We start from the raw sequence: 6,301 nt of genomic DNA, 5'->3' as shown, positions 1-6,301 counted from the left end.
ATTTAAATTAAATTTACTTAAATTTGTATTGATAATTCCAGCCATAAGGGCATTATTTTTCGAATAATTTCCCTATCCTTCTATATATATATACATATAGCCTTTAAAATATTCTTTGAAAATTATCTGATACACAGGGATTTTTATTTTTATTTTTGCATATTGATTTTTGAATGATGCCATAAAACTGAGAGATTGATTTCATTCCACCTAATACACTTTTCAGTCAAATAGTTATGGAGCATGAATCAATCATCTCATAATCACCATAGTAACTATTCCATAATGACCATACTACACAACTGAAATTTCTGCATGGGACCCTTTCCATAATCTCTCAAATATTTAAGGATATTAAGTAATGCCCACAAGCTTGTTTCTGTGGTTTTTTTTTTTAAACTGCAACTGCATAGAGTAAGAAAAAAAATAATGGAGATTATCTAATTCAGTCATCCTTAATATCAACATTAAATGACAAGACCAAGGACATGTGCCAAACTGAGCAGCCTCAGATGTAAGATATGTTGGAATCTCAGCAGCCTGTGAGAGCAGGAATAAAGCTGAGACTAGACAGCAATAGTAGCTAGAGATTTAAAAATAAGTAGTCGGGCGCCTGGGTGGCTCAGTCGTTGGGCGTCTGCCTTCGGCTCAGGTCATGATCCCAGAGTCCTGGGATCGAGTCCCACATCGGGCTCTCTGCTCAGCAGGAAGCGTGCTTCTCCCTCTCCCACTCCCCCTGCTTGTGTTCCCTCTCTCGCTGTGTCTTTCTCTGTCAAATAAATAAATAAAATCTTTAAAAAAAATAAAATAAAATAAAAATAAGTAGTCAACAATACAACAGGTAGTCACAAGAGGTATCATAAACTTGGAGCTGGAATGTTTCAATAACTAAGGAGGTAAAATTGTGTAGGTATAACACAGCTGCAGGAATACATTCTCCAAATCAAGTGGTTGGAGGCATAGTGGCTCAAATGTCCATGAAGGACCAATGGGATTCCAGCCAATTACTAGGACTATGAGAAAAGTAACCAGTCTTTGAGAAGCCAAAGAGAAGACAATTTAGGGTATTCACAGCACTACCATTTGGCTTAGTGAACATCTCATCAAGACTTTCCAGTACATTAAGGGGACTAGATCATAAAAGAGTTAAGTCAATACAGAGAAAGAAGAAAGGAAGGAGAAGAAAACTTACCCAGGACCTCATCTACATAAGTCTCATTTCAGATGCTACCTAATGGTGGAGCTGAAAGCTCAAATGTGTATTTACTTTGATGAAGATACCCTCTGTAAGTGTACTCTACTGAGGCTACACATAAGTAACAGGTGGCAATGATTGCAACAACACCAGACTGCAGAGGGAAGTATCTAATATCTGGCTTCTGTACAAACCATTCACTCTTAGCCTTGAAGTTTAATACAGTTGTCTCTGAAAGGGACTAACTGCCAAAGACAATGCTAAGGAAAAATCTTCTGTAACAATTATGTATCAACACTACAGTGATAACAGATAAGAAAATAAAAAATCAATATCAGAAACATAACCCCAGACTAGAAACAACCTTAGCAAGACAAGGATAAGATCCACTGACCAAGAAATAATGAATAGGCTATTTTGAACTGATGTATCAAATTATTTCCTTAAATTATTTCCTGAAAAGATTATGTCTTTAAAATGTATGATAAAGTTTCATGATAATGCACTAGTATCAACACAAACACTCAAACACACATATATTCTTTATTAAATAATAAATCTTTTAAAAATTAATATTACTTTGAGATATTCATTAAATTCTTGACATTTTCAGATTACCTTGCTACAATTCTCTCTCTAAGTAGGAAGTACAAGGAGGGAGGAGAGAAAATACTTTGGGTTAAAGTGGAAGATGACAAAAAGTACTGCTGAGATGAAAAAAAAAATTCCTATTCTCTTTTGTAAATTAGGAAATACAAATCATAGAGGGAACGTTCAATACAGCAAAAAAAAGAAAAAAGAAAAATCATAATTGAGAAGCAAAAAGGAAAGGATAAAGTCCTAAGAATAATCTCTAATTTGATTGATCTAGTTACAGTTAATAGAAATCCCAATGAAATCACTGAATGGTGTTTTCATTTTTCCTTCTAGGATATTTTATTTAAAAAAGAATTATTTCTCCAAAGGAATCATGTCATCTTTTCCTAACAACCCTTCCACTTCTCTGACCTTTTTCCTGATGGGAGTTCCAGGACTCGAAGCTGCCCACACCTGGATCTCCATCCCTTTCTGCTGTCTGTATGTGACTGCCTTCTCTGGGAATGGTATAATCCTGTTTGTCATCCTCACTGAGTCAAGTCTCCATGAACCTTTGTACTATTTCCTCTTTATGCTCTCAACCACTGACTTGGGCTTGTGTATTTCAACGCTGGTCACTACGCTGGGCATATTCTGGTTCAGTGCAAGACAGATCAGTTTCCATGCCTGTGTTGGCCAGACATTCTTCATTCAACTCTTTACTGTTGTGAAGTCTTCAGTGCTCCTACCAATGGCCTTTGACCACTTCATTGCCATTTGTAACCCACTGAGATATGCTGCCGTCTTGACTGATTCCAGAATTGTCAAAGTGTGGTTTGCCATCTTTGTCAGGGGGACAGTGATCTTAACGCCTCTGGTCCTGCTTCCTAAATGTTTATCCTTCTGCCAAAACTATGTGCTTCATCATTCTTACTGTTTCCATCCTGATATAATCCAGCTGTCATATTCTGACAATAAGATCAACAGTGTTTTAGGACTTACTGCCCTTGCAGTTACTCCAGGAGTGGATGCCATCTGTATTCTTCTCTCCTATACTCTGATTATTAAGACCACCCTAAGCATTGCTTCCCCAGAGGAGTGGCATAACGCCTTCAGCACTTGTTATCTCCCACACAGGTGCTGTTGCCATCTTCTACATTCCTCTCGTTAGCTTGTGCTTTGTTCATGGGTTTGGAAAAAGGCACCTCCTTATGTACACACTCTTATGGCCAATGTGTATTTGCTTATTCCACCAGTGATGAATCCCATTATTTATAGTGTGAAGACCAAGCAGATCCATAGGGCCATTTAAAAAATCCTCTTTGCCAAAGGATCTGAGGTCTGACTCTAATACGTCTATAGTAAAATCTACTCCTTAGTAATCACTTTCAAGACCTAGCATTTAATCAATATGCTTTCTTCTATCAGTGGCTTGATACCAAAAACCTAGATATCTGGGTAGGATGGATAGGAGATGCAGTTTGACAGAAATTTAAATTTTTTTCAATAGAACTATTAATAATGTACTCTTTAGAAATAAGCAATAAAATATACTAATATAATGGGTATTATATATCTTAATATAAAGTTTTGAAAGCATGAATGACAATGGCTAAAATGAACACCTTGCCCATTACACCAAGCCTCCAAAATTATGCTTAAAACAGTAACTCATATCTTTCTGTCTCATTTTGTTTTCTTAAAGTATATATAATAGTTATTAAGTTTTGTTTAATTTTCAATTAGACACAGCTCTCTATTATTCTTACATTCAATTTAATCACCATTGATTCATTCTTTCATTTGCTGTCTACTATTGCTAGACAATGTACAATATGATAGGGTGGCAGAGACAAACAAGAAGATATTGTCATAATTAGTAAAATATGTAGATAAGAAAGCAACCAATCAAAATCTGATATACTATGTGATATGTTACAACATATAGATATAAGCAAAAGGATTAATAGAATTTATAAGAACAACATTTAGTCCAACCTGGGAAGATCAGGAAACCATCACAATGTGTTGTTTAAACTGTAAAGTTAAAAACTGGAGAGGTCAATTTTCAGAATGATAGCATGAAGAGATCTGTGGACACTCTCCCTTAGGGAAACAACCATAAACAGTAAATATTTATATAGACATGGATATAAACATTTAAATTCTCTGAAAATTACCCTAAGTGCATACAGCAAAAGAAAAACTACTACTCAAGAAAATATATTAAATTACTGTAAGAACAGTAGGAGTCTCGGGGCACCTGACTAGCTCAATTAAGTGTCCAACTCTTGAGCTCAGCTCAGGTCTGAACTCACACTGGGTGTGGAGCCTACTTTTTAAAAAATAAATTAATTTTTAAAAAAAGAAGACTGGGAGTCGGTGGCACTTGAATCAGAGCCAGCATTCACTCCTCCCTTCCCCCACAGTGCAGTATATTGATAACTCCATTCCAGATAGGTGTAGTCAAGAACACAGGGCTTTGTTCCCTAGCCCCCTCCCCACCCTCATCCCCACCAGCTCTCAGCCTAAGGCTATGATATCTCCCAGAAAGGGCAGACCACCATATTCTTCATTCTTCCCACCTCAGCTCTAGTTGTGGAAGCTAAATTCTAGGTGAGTAGAATCAAGAGGTCAGTGGCTGTTTTCATGCACCCAGCCCTACTCATATGGCAGAAGATCTATCCCAGGCATGGGAATCAGAGAATATTGGGGCTTCAATCAGCCTTTCCTTAGCTCTATCATAAGGAACAGAATTCAAGATAAGAGAGGCAAGCTGAAAAGGCCATATGCTATCCTGCCATTCTATGCATGTAAATCAGGGGATTAACTCCAAAGAAGTGTGTTGCAAGGGAATTGAATTATAAATCAATAACAAAAATTTGGAAATTCACAAATACTAGAAAATTAAACAATACACTCCTAATACATGGGCCAAAAAAGAAATCTCAAAAGGAATTAGAAAATACATTGAGATGAATGAAAATAAAGACACAACTTACCAAAACTGTGAGGTGAAGCTAAAGAGTGCTTAGAGGAAAATTTATAGCCATAATGCCTCTACTGAAAAAGAAAATATCTCAAATCAGTTACCTAAACATCCACATTCAAATACTGGGAAAAAAAAAAAAAAAGAGCAAACTGGTCTTAAATCAACAACAAAAGAAGAAATAATAATAATGATTAGACTACTGGAAATTAATTAGAGTATAAAAAAACAATATACATTAATATACATTTTAAAAAAGTCCAGGAGGCAGAGAGAACCCACTTCAACATCAACAAAAATAGGTCAACATCTCAACATATTATAGAGAAGCTTGAAAATTACAAAGATAAATAGAAAATCCTGTAAGCAGCTCAGGACAAGAGGTCCTTAACCTACCTCAGCAATCAGACAATAAGAAGAAATAAAAGTCATCCAAATCAGCAAAGAAGTCAAACTCTCACTCTTCACAGATGACATGATACTCTATGTAGAAAACTTGAAAGACTCCACCAAAAAAATTGCTAGAACTGATGCAGGATTCAACAAAATCACAGGATACAAAATCAATGCCCAGAAGTCAGCCACTCTGGAAAACAGTAGGTAGGGTCCTCAAAAAGTTAAAAATAGAACCACCCAGCAATTGCACTATCACCCGTTTATCCAAAGAATACAAAAATAGTAATTCAAAGGGACACATGCATCCCAATGTTTATAGCAGCAATGTCCACAATAGCCAAAATATGGAAGGAGCCCAAATGTTCATCGACAGATGAATGGACAAAGAAGATGTGGTGTGTGTGTGTATATATATATATACACACATACACATATATTTGTTATATATACACAATGGAATATTACTCAGCCATCAGAAGGAATAAAATCTGGCCATTTGCAACTATGTGGATGGAACTAGAGGGTATTATGCTAAGCAAATAATTCAGTCAGAGAAAAATAAATACCATATGATTTCATTCTTATGTGCAATTTAAGAAACAAAACAGGTGAACATAAGAGAAGGCAAAATAAAAGATAAAAACAGAGAGGAAGACAAACCATAAGAGACTCTTAACTATAGGGCACAAACAGGGTTGCTGGAGGGGAGGCTGGTGGGGAGATGGGGTAATTGGGTGATGGGCATTAAGAAGAGCACTTGATGTAATGAGCACTGGGTGTTATCTGCAACTGATCAATCACTTAATTCTACCCCTGAAACTAATAATACACTATATGTTAACTAAATTGAATTTAAATTTAAAAAAGACAAAATGGATGAAACTTAAAAATATTGTGCTAATTGAAAACAGCCAATAACAAAAAACCACATAGTATATGATTCGATTTATATGAAAAGTCTCAAACAGGCAAATCTACAGAGACAGAAGTGGATTAGTGGTTGCATGGGGCTGGGTGGGATGGAAGGTATGGAGATGAGACTGCAGATAGGGTGTTCCATTTGTGGATTATAAAAATGATCTAAAATTTACTGTAATGATAATTGCAAAACTCAGTGAATATACTAAAAATCATTAAACTTTTAC

At 35.9% G+C, this 6,301-nt stretch overlaps 1 pseudogene; it reads left to right on the top strand.

Annotated features, from left to right (window-relative positions):
• Positions 1-2,165: 2,165 nt before the first annotated feature.
• Positions 2,166-3,116, top strand: LOC113915151 (annotated as a pseudogene).
• Positions 3,117-6,301: the final 3,185 nt, after the last annotated feature.

Source organism: Zalophus californianus, chromosome 11, assembly GCF_009762305.2.
Source record: "Zalophus californianus isolate mZalCal1 chromosome 11, mZalCal1.pri.v2, whole genome shotgun sequence".
Classification (NCBI taxonomy): domain Eukaryota; kingdom Metazoa; phylum Chordata; class Mammalia; order Carnivora; family Otariidae; genus Zalophus; species Zalophus californianus.
Note: the sequence above shows the minus strand (reverse complement) of the source record. Positions and strands in the feature narration are given on the sequence as shown.